This window comes from Zalophus californianus, chromosome 4 (assembly GCF_009762305.2).
Source record: "Zalophus californianus isolate mZalCal1 chromosome 4, mZalCal1.pri.v2, whole genome shotgun sequence".
Classification (NCBI taxonomy): domain Eukaryota; kingdom Metazoa; phylum Chordata; class Mammalia; order Carnivora; family Otariidae; genus Zalophus; species Zalophus californianus.
In genome coordinates this window covers 96,045,572-96,062,902 of record NC_045598.1, presented here as the reverse complement: position 1 = coordinate 96,062,902, position 17,331 = coordinate 96,045,572, and positions in this window count along the sequence as shown.

Genomic DNA, 17,331 nt, shown 5'->3' with positions numbered 1-17,331 from the left:
ACACAAACATAATTCCTTCCAGGGGAAGAGAAAGCCCACTCCTATCTCCAAGTCTCCAAGAGACCAATGAGAGTTAATTTCACCTAAATCCCAAGCTGCACACTCCCGGAGGCTGCCAATAACCAGACGCCCATTGTGGGTGCTCCAGCTCATCCCACCCCACCCTCCACCCCAATTTTCAAGGTCTGCTCAGCAACCAGAGCCATTAAACCCAGAAACTCATTTGTAAGGAAAACAATGAGAAGAGTAATAGTCTCTCAGTAGGGTTCCAATGGAAGGTCCCTCCTGGCCTGGTGCTCTGTGAAGAACGGAGATGGGTGCATGGAGAGAAATATCTGTTAACATTCAAAACCCCCTAGTAGAATGGAAGCTGACCCGCTGCAAAATGGAAATCTGCCCCAGCCTTCAGGAGCCAGCCTCAGGTTCATATTATTTATCCTGCACATGAAGGGAGCCTTCATGAGCCTGCTCCTGTATTTCAGGGCCAGGCTGCAGAGCTCTCCCCAGGACACACGCCTGGGCTGCTTTGGAGCAGTGCTGTTTGGAAAAGGAGAAAAAGAGAAAGAAAGTGGGGGAAGTGGGAGGGGGAGAAAGATCCCAAAAGCCTGAAGAGAGAGTCAGCGGGCAGGTGGGCAGACAGGGCAGGCTGGTAGTCTTCACAGGGCCCCTGCACAGACAGCCAACCTTGCCAGAGGTAAATACCAATGTGGTCTTCTGTTCTTCCCAGTTGGGGGCCAGAGACTTAGAGACGGGTAGAGATTCACCTTGAGTCATCCCCTGAGTCATAGGCAGCCAAGAGAAATAGATCTTATGACCCACTGTTCCTTGTCACAGACATCTTGTAGCAACTTTAAACCAGGACTCCTGAGTGGGAATGATTCCGGTGCTCTTTGCAGCCAGGTTGGTTCATTTGATGAGATATCTATCCTTTTCCATTCCAAAGGCAAGTGATTTAAAGTCAGAAAGGACTAGGATCTATTGTATGTCAAGTGTACTTCAATTGAAAGAAAGGAAAGGAAGAGGGAGGGAGGGAGGACAGATGAGAGAAGAAAGAAGGAAAGAAAGAAAGAAAGGAAGGAAGGAAGGAAGGAAGGAAGAAAGGAAGGAAGGAAGGAAAGAAGGAAGGAAGGAAGAAAGGAAGGAAGGAAGGAAAGAAGGAAGGAAGGAAGGAAGAAAAGAAAGAAAAGAAAGAAAAGAAAGGAAAGAAAGGAAGGAAAGGAAGGAAGAAGGAAAGAAAGAAAGAAAGAAAGAAAGAAAGAAAGAAAGAAAGAAAGAAAGAAAGAAAGAAAGAAAGAAAGAAAGAAAGAAAGAAAGGAAGGAAGGAAGGAAGGAAGGAAGGAAGGAAGGAAGGAAGGAAGGAAGGAAGGAAGGAAGGAAAGAAGGAAGGAAAGAAGGAAGGAAGGAAGGGAAGAAGGAAGGAAGGAAGGAAAGAAGGAAGGAAGGAAGGAAGGAAAGAAGGAAGGAAGGAAGGAAAGAAGGAAAGAAAGGCAGGCCAGAATCTTCCAGCAACACCCCTGGCCAAAGCTAACGCTCTCTGTGCATCAAGTGTACGTGTCTACCATCATCAGCAAGGTGCTGCTCATTTGTTTTCTGTTTCTCCTTTGCCTCTACTGACTTCTCACTCCCATACACCACATACACCAAGTCCATCTGGGACTTCTGGATCTCACTGGAAGTCCATGCCCTCCGGAAAGTCTTCCTCATCAGGACCCAATCTTGATCTTCCTCCTCCTTGTGTTCTTTTGGGGCTGTGACACTGTGGATTGCCTACCCCACAGCCAGGATCCCTCCTGTGCCTTTGCCACCAGAACTCTGCTTTAGTTCCAATATTCACCCTCTTCCTGTGCTCAAGGAAGGGGCTCCTTCCCTAGCTCATTTATGCTTTTGGACTTGTCAGGTGAAAGATATTCCTGTTTTTAAAACGTAGATTTATTATTTTTCAGGCATGGTGAGGCCAACAGGTCAGGAGACAATTGTCACTGGAAAGACAGTTTGTTTCTCACAGCTCTCAGAGAACCGAGCATTCCATGTCACGCGGGGAAGCCCCAGGGTCAGTCCGGAGGGAGACGGATTGGGGGAAAATGTAGGCAAGAGTCTCTATTGCAGCTTTCTATGGGGCAGAACAGGTGAGGTAGGATAAGCAGGCTTGGGATTGGCTAGTTAGAATAAATTCAGTTGGTTGAACGTCTGCCTTCAGCGTAAATCTTGATCCCAGGGTCCTGGGAGCAGGGGCATCTTCCCCAGGGCCAGCAAGGGTCTGAGAATTCAAAGCATCAGAAACACAGAAAATAGAAAAGCATGATTAATACAAGTGACCTTGGAGCTGCTGTAGCCATCTTGCGACCCCAAGAAAAAGCCCCCAGGATTCCCGAGAAGCCACTTCAGGCCTCCTGAACTGGTTGAACCGACCGAGTTAAGCAATCCTTTATTGTCTAACCGATGTTCTCATTATACGAGACAAACCCCATTGCTTTGGCCACTTTTATTCAGCTGTTACATTACTTGCAGCCGAAAGCACACCAGTATGACATTTAAATCTTTGCTTTACTCTAAAGGTAAAAACTCTAACATTGGCTTGTTTCGTCACACTGGAATTGCTTTTTGAAGAATGAGTTGCCTGAGATAACACCACTCCCTGACTGCAGAAACTATAGATGAAGTCATAATAACCCAGCACGTCTGTTTAGGGTTTTACTCTTTACAACCTTCAGTTGCTGCCTAACCTCCTTGGAGTCAAACAGAAAGTGAAAAACAGAGGGCCCTGAATCCCGCTGGAGAGGGATGTAGGTTTTGATTTTAGGTAGGTGTGGTGGTTGGAGAGGGAGAGGGGATTAGGAGGGGATGAAGGTGGTCAAGTTCAATTGCCACTTGGCTGCAGGACCGAATGTGTACAGCGGAGGCTGGGGGGAGAACATAAGCTTGGAAGAGAAAAGCCAAGCTTCCTAGATGGGGCCTGGCTGCTGTGCAGATATGTGCCCTCTGTCACAACACAGCACATTCCAGGCCTCAGCTGGCTCACCCACAAATTGAAGGAGTGGAACCACGTTGTTCCGCGATTCTAAGTATGAATGGATCGTCTTAACTCACTTTCTGTCAAAATGCCAACCCCAGACAGTCAAGTTCATTAGAGACAAATACCATTACATGAATTGGAAGAACTGGTTGTAAGTGGTTCTGTTGGGCAGGGCCCTCGACCAAGATGTGGAAATAACTTCTCAGTGATATTATTCAAACTACTGTTATGGACTGAATCTTGTCCCTCTCCCTAGCCCCTATGCCTCAGAATGTGACCTTAGTTGGAAATAAGGTCCTTGCAGATGGAATTAGTTAAGGTGGGTGAGCCCTTAAGTCCAATGACTGGTCTTCTTACTTTTTTTTAAGATTTATTTATTTATTTGAGAGAGTGAGTGAGAGAGCAAGCGGGGGGAGGGGCAGAGGGAGAGGGAAACGGAGAATCTCAGGCAGACTCCGCGCTCAGTACAGACCCCCATGCGGGGCTCCATCTCATGACCCTGAGATCACGACCCGAGCCAAACTCAAGAGTCAAACGCTTAGCCACCAAAGCCACCCAGGTGCCCCCAATGACTGGTGTTATTAGAAGAAGAGGAGACAGAGACTCACAGAGGGAACACCATATGAAGACACAGAGACACACAGGAAGAAGACAGCCATGTAACAACAAAGGCAGATGCAGCTCCAAACCAAGGAATGACAAGGGTTGCCCTCAGACATCAGAAGCCGGAGGACCCAAGGAAGGATTCTCCCCTTTGGGTTTCAAAAGGGAGCATAACCCTGCTGAAAGCTTGATTTTGGACTTCTTGGCCTCCAGAACCATGAGGCAATAAATTTGTGTTGTTTGAAGCCAGCCAGTTGGTGGTACTTGGTTACGGCAGCCCTAAGTTACTAATGGCTAATATTTATTGAATGCTTACTATGCACCAATAGCCATACTAAGTCCTCTCCCACAGAATTTCTTTTGTCGCCACAATTTTATGGAGTTGATGCTATTTTTATCTGTGTTTTGTAGCTGGAGAATATAAGCTTTTAGGAGTTAAGCACGTGCCCACGATCATCTAGTAAGTAGTGGAGTTGGAGCTTTGAGGTACAGGATGCTTTGTTGGAAGGGTCTGAAGTATTAAGGGGATTTTATATATTCAAGACCTCTTGTGGATCCCATTCTTTCTATACTACTTGAGCTGTCTTGCCTGTTCGATGTGTTTGTCCAACCAAGCTGTATCATAAAACTCCTCAAATGTAGTACGTCCAAAAGAGTGCTCATCATTTTCCCTCCAAACTTCTTCAGTTTCCCACTACACCATATCCTACCCCCTTCTCCCCCAGCCTGAGTTGGTGGCTCTGTGCATTTGCTCAGGCCCAAATCCCAAGAGTCATCCTCAATTCCTGCACCCATCCCCACCACCCGGACCTCCGCCAAGTCCTGTCCCCTCAGGCTGCATGTTAAATCCGTTTGCGTCTCACTGTCCCCATCGTCACCACTCCCGTCCTAGCCACCAATACCCCTCCTCTGAGCTACTGCTGTAGCATAGTTAGTGTCCCTCTCCGGCTCTCCTGGAGCCCATTCTCCACAGGATGTCCAGAGTGGCCTTCCACATCTCAAAACAAAGCAGGTGCTTAACACCCTTCAAGGTTTTCTCATTACACCTAGCATAACACCTGACTCTTTCCGGGGTCTGCGAGGCTCAGGTGAGCTGACCTCTGCACTTCTGTCGCCTCCCCACCTGTCATTCTCTAGCTGCGCTGCTCTTTTTTGTGGCCCTCAAATATCCCTCAGCTTTGCACTGTTTTCTTCACCTAAAACACTCCCTGCCCCTCCCCCCCCCACAGCTTTAGTTGGCTGTCTCCTCCTCATTATTCAGGCCTCGGGGGCCACCATATTTTAAAACAGTCCCTTTCTCCAACCCCACTTCATTCCATTACCCTCTCTGATGTTCTGTATTCTCTGAAATTTCGCATATATATTTATTTTCTAGTGAGTTACTTCCTTGCTTGTTTTTGTCTCTTTCCATTAGAATTTAAACTCCATGGCAGTGGGACTCACCTACTCTAGGTCACGGCTTTGTTCCAACGCCTAGACTAGTGTCTGGCACAAAACAGGTCCTTCATAAATGCTGCCTGGATACATAAGTGACACGTTAAGTCTTCAAAGTGGGATGTGTGCTTTTGGTGACCTTCTCGTGTCTTTCGCTGCCCCCAGCTCAGTGCTCTGACCCAAGCAAATGTTCTCCAAATGTTTGCTGGGTGGATGACCAGAGAAACTTTTCTTCTAGAATTTCTGATCTTCTTGAATGTAGACTTTCCTGGCCGGTCCCAGAATTTCACTGAATTCAGAAATCTACCACACAGTGTGCATAGATGGGACTCAGAACATTTGTCCTCGATTTTTTTCTCTAGAGGAAATCTCTGTTCAGTGAGACAGATTCATCCTCCACACACATGCAGCCTTGACCTGCTTCAAATCTGGGGCCTTTCTGTCCTCACTAACCTCCCATATGTAAATATTTTCTGGATTTTTAATTACTTCCAACACAGAGAACACATTTGGATCCCCTTACCGGTCATTCTGCATCTCTTGCCACACCAAACTGCTTGGGAAAATGAGTTTTTGTGCAACTGGGGACATAGAAGAAAACTAAGGACTTTTTTTTTTAATTAAGTCCATATTTGGTGCTCTTCTAAGAATCGTTGCATCTACTCGTAATAAACAAAAGTGGACTTGTATTTCTTGGCAATTGAGTTCTCCATTCCCCTTAGTACTTTGTTTTTGCTGGCCCGTTGGCTTTTAAGCCCCTCCAAAAGCTGTTCGTAACTCCCAATCTGCTGGTGGGGTGCAGGGGTGGGGGTTCAGTGGCTAGAACTGTGGCAGCAGGTTCTTGGAGAACCTTGAAAAGTCTGCAGGAAGCAGGGTCAGATGAGAGGAAACTCCTCTAGATGATGAGTCCTGAGCAGTTACTGATCAGAGGATCTAGATCTGATTCCCAATTGTCCTACTTTTCTGCTGTGTGACCTTGGGAAAGTTATGCACCCTCTCTGAGCCTCAATCTTCTCATCTGGAGAAAGGGGATAGTGGTAACAACATCTGTTGGAGATGTGAATATACAACATTGCCCAGGACAGAATGTCTCCTGCATAGCTGTTTGTATCTTGTCCCTGCCCCACCGCCGCCATATTCACCCATCCCCATTCTGACCTACTTACTCAGGACAGGAAAGAGAAGGAGGAAAGTGATTTAAAGAAAGTTAAGTAAGCTTGGTGTTAGCCTCTAAGAAGGAAGCAGCAGTGTCTATTTTATCATCTCTCAACCAAACTGTCCAAATTCCTCTTCCTTCAGTAAAAGGTATCAGGGAAGCAATCTGACAAAGCAATGTGTTTTGGTTAAGGTGCTTTTGGTTGCGGATAACAAAAATCCATTTGAGCTAGCTTAAATAAAAGAGGAAAATGGATCGCATGGATATAAGAGTATCTCACAGAACCCAGGATCAGGGAGAAGCTAGGGTTCTCAGGAGAGTCCAAACCAGAAGCTGGAAACCCCACAGAGACCAGATCAGCCATTTTCTGGTTTTCTTTTACTTTAGGATCACGTAGCCCATCATCCCTGCCTCTCTCTGTACCTCTGTTCCATTCTTCTCTCTCTCCACCTGATGGTCGCGTTTGACTCTCAAGTTTATGTTATCAACTCAATCCACACACAGGAGCTCACTGTCCTTGAATGACAGCTCCAGGCTCCAGGGAGAAGGCGTCTGATTGGCTCAGAGGAGTCAAGCACCAGTCCTCATCCCTTCCCATCTGGCCACGGGAACATACACCAACACATCCCAATGAGTAGATGGGGTGAGGCTGGGAAGATTCTCAAAGGGCTAGCGAGGCACAGGAAGCAATCCCCAAACTGTCTACACCCTATTATCACCCTGCATGGACAGAGAGCCACTTTTCCACATTGCTGTTGTTGCTGTTCTGGTCCCATAACTCCAGCCACTGAGTTTTTAAAAATTACTATAATCTCACTCTTTATTGCTTTTCTTATCTGAGAAGGTATCATTTGTTATTAGCACTTTCTAATGAATCCTAAAATCATTTTTTCCAGGGTAGTTTTCTCCTCTTTGCAAATGTCTGAACAGGGGTCTCCAAGCCCCTTGCTCACAGTTACTTATTCTCAGACACTGGGAACTAAGGTAGCGGTCCTGGGACCATGTGAGTTAAGGCTAAGGAATAATAACAGCGATAATAATAATGGGAAGAGGGTAGGCAAAGAAGAAGAAATAGACGTGGAAGAGAAGTAGCGAACATATATTGTATCTTTACAACTGCCAGACATTGGAGTAAGCATCTTAGAGACTCAGTGGCCAATCTTTTCCTCAAGCAAGTTAGAGAAACTGGGAGCTGGCCCTTGATTACCCACCCACATTCAGGACTGCTGCTCACTCCTAGAAGCCCCTGCAAGTACTTGGTTTGATTGCACAAAATATTGCTGACTATTTTCACTTACACAAATAGCTTTCATTTATACCTAAACACCATGTAGCACAAAGATGATTGTGTGTTGATTAACTTTGCTTTAAGATTAATTTCAACATTAAATTTCCCATTATTTTCAGGCTTCTTGGTTTATTGTTTCTACAGAATTGATTGTCTACTTAAACTGAAAAATAATTAGAGGGAACGTCATATCCTTGGATACTAGGCTGTAATACAGATGGCACACGGGTCCTTCCCCAGGCAGCCGAGGATAATTGGATAGTCCGAAGAATTGATCTTAAGATATCTGGATATCTTTTTGAAAAGGAAAGAATATTAACGTCATGGAGAGATATAGTACGGTCTGGTTGCATTTTTAAGGTGCTAAATAGAGAGGTGGACAGCAAGGATACTGCAGAAGAATACTGGTACTAAAGTCAAAAGCCAGGGCCAGCCTGCCTCCAGCAATCACTAGCTATGATACCGTAGGGAAGTGAGGGCACGGGGTCATGTAGGGGGAAACTAACATTTGCTGAATGTTGCTATTGTAAGTAATAGTATGGCCAGATACTTTAGTAAGAGTAATGACAATAATACAGAAACAGCAGAAACAAGATAGCTAGCCTCTATCTAGCTCTTTCTACATGCCACACAATATCATATTTAATCCTCAGAATAACTCTGAGGGATTGATGCTAGCATCGCCCTCATTTTTTCAGAAAGGAAACCAAAGCTCAGAGATGTTAAGTAACTTGACCAAGACCAGGTTGATCATTCATAGGTAACCTGGATTTGAACCCAGGTCTGTCGGGCATCAAAATCCAAGGTCTTTCCAGTTCTAGGCTATCTTCAAGGTTAAGTGATCCCCAATCTCCAAAAATCTCAGCTTCCTCATTTGTAAAGTTGAATAATAAATTTTACTTAAAACATTAGGTCTTGTAGGAGGGCCAATAGGATCACACACCTGAGAGTTCTTTGTAAAATGCTAGCAAGGGGGCACCTGGGTGGCTCAGTCGTTTAAGCGTCTAACTATGCTCAGGTCATGATCCCAGGGTCCCAGGTTCACGCCCCACATCGGGCTCCCTGCTCAGCAGGAAGTCTGTTTCTCCCTCTGCCCCTCCCCCCGCTCATGCTCTCTCTCTCAAATAAAGAAATAAATAAAATCTTTTTAAAAAATTTTTTAAAAATGCTAGCAAGTGTCAATTTGTTAGAGACTTAGAAAGTTTACCTGTTTTCATTGAAAAAATTAGGTAAACTTTCCTTCCTTCTTTCCTCCCTCCCTCTCTTCTTTCTCACTTTTTCTGCCTGTCTCTCCTTCCATTCCTTTTGTCTGTCTCTTGTTCTTGCTCTGCTTCCTTTCCAGCCTCCACCCTCAACCCCACCCCTGCCTGTTTTGAGAAAGAATGAACCAGGGAGCTCAGGACAGCATGCATTTTAATTAGTCATCAATGATTCACTGGGAGATGGCTCTGTTACTCTGAAGACAGAAGGAGACCTGCAAGTTTCTCACTTACACAGAAATGGTTGCACACCCAGTGGGGGCCCAGGAAATAGTTGCTAAACAATGGATGATACTGTTCCTCCATTTAGGGTACTCACTGGATAGACGTGAGCAATTTCCTTTTAGAAGGTCATTGTCATGCTCAGTCTCAGGCACCAACCCGGAATTCTCCTAGAGAAAAACTGGGCATCTGCCCTTGGTAGCATTTAGTGGATAAGGCATAGCATCTGTGATCGGAGGATCTAGATCTGCGAGTCCCAATTGTGCTGCCTTTTTGCTGTGTGACCTTGGGAAAGTTATTTACCCTCTCTGAACCTCGATTTTCTCATCCCTAAAAAGCAGTAATAATATGCGTTAAAGATGTATTAGATGAAGTAATAGATACTTTGTAAACAGTGCTTATTAGTTGTAATTATAATTATGTATTATTTCCGTAATGGGGAGAGGCAGTGGCCTGAGTTCCTGGAAACGTCCTGGTGGGTAGGATCTACAGAGGGCTCACCTGGCTTCTTCTGGGAGGTTCACTTCCAGTCCTTCATCATTTTCATTAATTAGAGAAACAAGCACAGATGTCACTTATCAGAACTTGCAGAGCAGACACCTGTGCCTGAGACAGACCGTGAGGCAAGGGGGGAAGATGGGGTAAATCCCAGAGACTGGGTTTTGGAGATGGGGGCCATTTCCCTGCAGGCAACACAACAATGGCTCGGGGAAGTAATGGAAAGAGGGAGAGGCAAGTGTCTATTATACGCAATTAGCAATCACACCCCAACCTGACCCATATGAATTCCACCACCCCCAAAGCTGTCGTCTTTGCATAGGGTCCTCCTCCCTACCTCTACTCCCAGCTGCCCAGACACTCCTTTTAATCTGACTCTGAGGAAGCAGGATTGCTGAGACAGCCAGTGAGGTTTGCCCCCCGGGGACCCTCTTGTCGCTGACCATCAGGACAAGCTCAGATCTCCCACATCTTCAGGTTCCGAAATGGTCATTTCCACGCTGAGAAAGGAGTGCAATCCTCGAGCATACGCTGAACTTGGTGTTAGAAGACAGGGAACTCCATTCGGGTCCTGCCACAAAAATGCTGTGTGACTCTGGCAGGTTGCTTAATCTCTCTGAGCCTCAACTTCCTTCTCGGTGTAATGGAGATAGCAATACTTGTCCTGACTTCCTCACCTTGCTGATATGAGGATCCAATTAAAAAACAAAAACAAAACAAATCATGGGAACAAAAAAAAAGTCTGTTTAAATGCTTGTTTTTAGGAGAACAATGAAGCTGTTAAAAGCAATAGGCTAGCTGTATACTTAGCAACATGGCTGGATCTTAAAAACGTGGCCCTGAATAGAAAATGCAGGAAACACGATGAGCTGTGTACCAAAACACTGTTCGCAGAAATTAACAATACACATGCTCACAAAACAACCAGACACGTTTTTCAAAGATCCAACATTAAGCAAATTAGAATAATAATAGCACCAAGGAATGGGGACAAAAGGAAGGAATGGATGAAGGACTGGATGCCAAGGGTTCTGCAAGGACCAGAGGGGACCATGCGTGACATGAGCTGAGGGGTGGGCCAATCCCACCCTGTGCACCGGAAAATCAGGGGGAGAAGAAGTGCGTTGTTATGAAGCATCAGCTTTGTGAAGTTACAGTATGGACAACACTCTCTCCCACAACACAGTCATTTATTCACTCAACTCTTAACATTTGGTAGGCATCCACAGCCGGCGAAACTGTGCCAGTGGCTAGGACTACAGAGCTTTTAAAAAAAATAGGTCCTATGGAGTGACAGTGCCTGAGAGAGGTGAAGACAAGGGAGCCCAGAGCAGGGGACCGCCCACCAGCCTCGGCTGGGGGAGGCGCTGGGGCAACAAAGACTGGAGAGGGGTGACTTGAGCCCTTCTGGGCTCCCTTGTTAACATATCTGATTAACACCAGATGTGTTAATCTGGTGAAGAAGGTGAAGAGGAGACTACAGGTGCGGGAAACAGCAAGTTTGGTGGCAGGCATGGAGGTTTTAAGGAGCAACTGGCTCAGACCAGGCTAGTGCAGGCGGAACAAGGCCGGGCCCCAGAGAGCCGAGGCCCCAGAGGCAGGCAGGCCCTGCTCCCAAGGGCCTCCGAGACGAGCAGGGGAGTTCAGATCTTGCCTACAGGTTTGGGAGCTGATGTGGTTTCACCCGAGAGACCATCACACCCCGGTGTGCATTTTCCACAACCACCCCGGACATGGGTGCACACTGGGCTCCTGGAGGGAAGCCTGAAGGTGGGGAGATGATTCAGGAGGCTGGAGGGGCACTGGGGGCCTGCAACTAAGGCAGCGGCCCAGGCGATGGAGAGAAGAGACCAAGGTTGCGAGACAGGAAGAGGAAGAACCCAGGAGTACACTGACCGGCGTCTGCCTGGCCATGGGGCTAGAGGAGGGCTGAGAGAGTCAGGGATGATGTTGCAGCCTCTGGTCGGGAAGCAAGGTAGCCGTCATGCTGTTTTCCAGAACAGGATATCCAGGGGAGACAGGCAGGCTTGGGCAAGACCACGGATTCCACGTGGGGAGGGCTGAGTTTAGGGTGCAGCAGGTGGTCGCGCACACACGTACTCAGGGAGCGAGAGGGCCCTGGGCTGGACAGAGGTGCATTTGGCAGCCCCACGATGAAGAGCCACTGGAGGAACCTCCACATCTGTGTCGGGGGTGGGGGGGCTGAAAAGAGAAGGCAGCCAAGACGGGACCATTCTTTTCAGGGGTGGGAGGCACTGGAAGCTGAGGAGGACGGAAGGAAGAGCCTGGAGAAGAGATGGGGAGTAAGCGAGTCCTAGAAATCAAGAAATCAATCATCGAGCAGGAGGAAGCGAGGGGCGGCAGGTAAGTCACATCAAGACTGAAACAAGCACAGCAACCGGAAAGCCACTGGTAACAACAGGGACTGGATCCACACTGCGGCAGACTGAGAAACACACACAGAATGTAGGCATGGCACTAGCAGAAAAGTCAAGAAATCCGGCTGGGAAGGTAGGGAAGGAGACAGAACTGGGACTAGAGGGGGCCAAGGAAGGGACTTTTCAAGGATGAGAACAACTTGAGTATCTATGGGGGGGGGGGGAAAGGATGTGGGAGAGAGGAGGAGACTGCAGATCTGGGAGAGGAGAGACAAGAGGTAGAGGGGGACCCTGGAGAAGGGAGGGGGTGCAGTGCACAGCTGAAAGTGTTCGCACAGACTGGAGAAGGACCACCCCTTCCCTGAGCTCTCCTGAAATAATGCTGCATGCGTCGCTCCCTGCTCCCTGTAAACTAAGGCTGGCACCTGTTACTGAGATTACTGTGAAGTTTATTCTGTTTCATCCTTCCTCCAACTCCCTCCAGTAAGGGCAAGAACTCAGAGGTGCCCAAGAAGCAAGAGGGAGGGCCAGGGGCCCGGAGCCAGAAGTGGGGACGGGAAAAGGGACTCCAGCCCATAATGGACGGAGACGTCCGCATCCCATAGTCTTCAATGCAATGCTTCTGCTGACCATAGGCAAGAGGCAAGAATCTCCCTAATTTGGGGACACTGGACTGGCTTCTTTATGGTTTAAACCCAACTTCACTTACCCTGCCTCCCAACTCTGGAACCACCTCTCAATTTTTTGCTTACCCCTGTTCCTTTGGCTTTGGTGTTCTTTCCTTTCTGCCCCCGATTCTTGGCTCCTTCTCCAGAGATTTGTCTTGTATTCAATACTTTGACACTCTAGCTTTTGTCTCTTGTGGGTAAAGGGATTTGAGGTGGTTAACAGAGATATATTGACTCTAACAAGATTTTTTTTTAATGAGATCATAAATGAGAAGAAAAAGCAAAGTTAGATGAAGGAGGATAAATCCCAGAATAAGGTGAAAATGCCAAAAATACATTCCATCACCATCAGTTTCTGTACACTTTGTTTTAAATGGTCATAGACCATAGAGTTCTGAGCTTTCTGGCAACAAATGTAAAGAGGAAACATGAGGTATGCAATTCGCTGTGCTTTTAAATAAAAACAAATGTATTAAAATACAAAAGAATTCAGAATAAAAGAGGCAAAGGGAACTTCAGCATGAAAATATAGGAAAATTCCAGGGTATTAGCCATTGCAGCAGGCCTGGAGAGCACCAGAACATTCCAGGAGCTGTCTCCAAACAGCCATCTCCATGGGAGGAAACTGATGGAAGACCTGATATGTTTGAAAGTATTGAAGAGTTTAGACAACTAGGGGGAAGTTCAGCATGAAATAATGATAAATTCATAGAAATTAAGCATAACAACAGGGCAATAATTATATCCAGTATTTTTTAAAAAGTACAAGAAAGTAAAGTGGGAAATCGATAGATAATGCCTAAAACAGAAAAATCAGGAAGCAGCTGTATAAGCTTGTTATTTAGAGGTGTGAAAGTGAGTACCCAAAAAAAGGAGCTTACGAAAGTTGGGGCTGGAGGATCCTCTTCCAAGAAGGCTCGTTCACACAGCTAGCCCATTGTTGCTGGCTGTAGGCAAGAGGCCTCTCTTCCTCACCACAGAACCTCTCCACAGGGCTATTTGCGCTTCCTTACAATGTGGTAGCCAACGTCCCCCAGAGTGGGCAGTATAGGAAAGAACATGGCAGAAGCCACAGTATCTTTTACGACCTAGCTTCAGAAGTCACACTCCATCCTTCCACATATGTCCTCTTGGCTACACAGGTCAGCCCTATTCACTGTAGAAGGCGATCACATAAAAACACGAATCACCAGGAGGCAAGGATCACTGGAGGCTGCACACAAGTATTCAAAAAGTAGAAACTTGCTAACAAAGTGAACCTCATCCTTAAACATGCTTATAAGTACATCTTTGTTAGGCCAGTGCCATAGCAGAGAAGCCCTTTTCCAAAAAGCTAGCCAACCAGAGACCACGATCATCTGTCTAGGCATCCAGCTCTCTGAAGATCTCTGAAGGTCGGATTTACCCATGGATAAGACTAGGGAATCTAGAGGAATGGTGGGAATGCATGTCTTTTGCCTCCATTAATGCTATTTTTTGCCACTGAGCATTTGGTAAATGTTGAGCTGCAGGGAGCTCAATGTTATGCTCGCTGACAAGTACATGTAGTTCAGCTCCGCCCTGTTACCAATTGAGGGCAGAGCCACATTCTTTATTTAATAGGATGAGCTGGAGAAGGGCTGTCATCCACGTGTGAAAGTTCAGGAGCCTGGCTGGGGCACATGCGTGGCTGAAGGAGAGCGTCTTGCATAGAATACCTGTCCTAGCTGCAGACAGCCTTGGCATTTAGGGTGTTCCAACTTTAGATCCACACCCCCTCCTCCTTGCCCAGGAGCAGAAAACTATTCATTCTGTCTTTTAAAGTTCTATCAACCTTCCAAAGTCCAGCTCAAAAGGTACCTGTCCAGGGCGCCTGGGTGGCTCAGTCGTTGAGCGTCTGCCTTCGGCTCAGGTCATGATCCCAGGGTCCTGGGATCGAGTCCCACATCGGGCTCCCTGCTCAGCAGGAAGCCTGCTTCTCCCTCTCCCACTCCCCCTGCTTGTGTTCCTGCTCTCGCTGTCTCTCTCTGTCCAATAAATAGATAAAACCTTTTAAAAAAAAAAAAAGGTACCTGTCCATCAAGCCTCCCTCACTCCCTCCATACCTGCTCAGGATTGCCTCAGTTGCCTCCATCCCTCCTCCAGACCAGTGTCCCAGCCTCCCAGCCCCTTCCCTGCTCCCCTGGCCAAACTTCCTGACCCATACCTCCTGACGCGGAGGAAGTTAACCAAGACTGAGGAGGAAAGTCGGGTACAGAGCATGGTGAACAGGGTGCACAGAGGTGTAAGTACTGACCCCACCAAACTCCGCCATCTTATTCAGATATAAGATACACCTCATCCAAGTACCACTGAGTCAGCTTGTACCTTCCCAGGCCTCAGGTCCCTTCACAAGAAGCTCTTGTCATTTTTGCCTCTGCAACGTGCGCCTTTAGAAAAGAATGATTCTGGGAGCACAAAGATGCCCACAAAGGATATCCACAATATTTGGTGTTTGTTCAGGCGTATTTTTTCCCCCTGAGGAAAAGACTATATAGTTTTTATCAGCTCCTCAAGACCCAGAGAAGTTAAGAATCCTTGTCAGAGGACACAAATCAGGGCCTGCAGGCCAGATGTGGCCCTCTGTTATTGGTTTGGACAGCATGGTATTCTGGGGGTTTTGGGCAACATTTAAAGGTCAGAGGATTTTACACAAAAATACTGATTTCTAGTCGTTGTTGTTGTTTTTAAAAATTATTATTGGAAGGGGCGCCTGGGTGGCTCAGGAATTAAACGTCTGCCTTCGGCTCAGGTCATGATCCCGGGGTTCTGGGACCGAACCCCGCATTGGGCTCCCTGCTCAGCAGGGAGCCTGCTTCTCCCTCTCCCACTCCCCCTGCTTGTGTTCCCTCTCTCACTGTGTCTGTCTCTGTAAAATAAATAAATAAAATCTTAAAAAAAATTATTATTGGAAAATGAGGCAACCCTGAGCCCACATTCCCTGGTGGCAAGACTTTGCTAGACCAGGTCAGCAGCTGCCCTTCAGATGGGGCATGGGCTCCGCACAGTCCCCAACGGACCAATTTCTTTTTGATGAGTCTGCCTTCTCAACCCCGGTTTAGGTCCTTTGTGTTAGATCTTCAAAAAAATCGGTCCTGCGGCTCTCCCAGCAGCTCACCCTCCCACTGCTGACGTTTCCTTACCTGCGGAGGGACCTACCTGAGCCGACAGCCCCGCCTGGCTCCGCCCCCCATTCCTGATTGGCGGACGGGCTCTCGGAAACAGGTACCGCCCCTCCCGCTCGGAGCCACCTGCCCACAGGACACCTGTTTGGCTTTGGGTCCTCAGGCCCTGTGGGGCAGGTCCCTTGCCGAAGGACCCCATTTTGCTCCAGATGTGAGAGCTTTAGCAGGTAATAAAGGTAAGACTTTGTTCTTCAGTCTACACGTTGCCTGTTGCTCTCTCTTTAGTCCAGGGATTTAGGAATCACACTGCCCTTTACTTACCAGCTGTGTGACCCGAGGCAAGTCAGTTCACCTCTCTTCTGCCTCAGTTCCCTGTCTGTAGAAAGAGGATGATAAGATTAGTGTCACCCTCATCAAGTTGTCATGAAGAAGAAATGTGATAATCCAGTTTTTACTGCTTACCTAGCCTAATATCCGGGACATAGTAGGAACTCAGTAACAGCAACCTATTATAATTTCCCATCTCGGTGTTTTAAAAGTTAAACTAACTGAGTTGGAAGAAACCTCCCAGTCTTACCTGTTATGTATCTCTATATTCTCACAGGATTACCACGCTCAAAACACTTCTGACAACAGATGGTGGGGGAGGGGGGCATTTTCCCCACTAAGAAATTCTCTGCGACACCAGCTGGGTGGCCTCTAATTTAACTCAGTTCTGACACTGTCTACCTGGAGATGGCATCAGATCCCACAGGTTAGGGGCTCAGCCCTACAAGATTGCCCTCACCCCAACTTCAGATGCCAGGTTGTCACCTGGGCTTCTGACAAAGCGGCTACAAATCAGTGGCTTCCACAGTCGCCTCCTCCGGTTTAATTTGCTAGAGTGCTTACAGAACTCAGGAAAGCAGTTACTGTTTACAGGTGTAATATAAAAGGATATAAGGCTACAGATGAATATCCAAATGGAAGAGTTACGTAGGCGAGGTCTGAGAGGATAGCACAGGAGCTTCTGTCCCCATGGAGGTGGGGTGCATCACCCTCTTGGAAACGCAGATGTGTTCACCAGCCTGGAAGCTCTCTGACAGAAGCCCACACTGCTGGCATTTTATGAAGGCTTCCTTACATAGACATGATCAATTATTAACTCCATTTCTAGCCCCTCTCCCCTCTCTGAAAAATGGGGGGTGGGGCTAAAAACTCCAACCTTCTAATCATGACTTAGTCTTTCTGGGGACCAGTTCCCATTCAGGAGCCATCCAGGAGGCCACCCAGAATTATCTCATTAGAACAAAAGACGCTTCTTGTGTTCTTATCACTTAGGAATTTATAAGGGTTCAGGAGCCTGTGTTAGGAACTGGGGGCAAAGACCAAGATATGGATTTTTTTATTATCTCACACAAACCAAAACAAGGGAACCAAAAACAAATAGAGAAACACAGGTTTTCTCTGATTGGAGCTCTTCCCTTCCTCCCTTCTCTGGCCTCTGAAGTGGCTCCAGAAAACCCCTAGGGGTCCACTCAAAGGAGTCAACCAGACGGAGTTTAAAACCACTGTCCTAGCCTTCTGCTAAACCGCGCTGGAGCCAGACACCTGAGAGTCATCCTTGATTCCTCTCTGTGCCCTCATCCCATACTCAGCAATCCCAAGTCCTGTGAGCAATCTCCTAGAT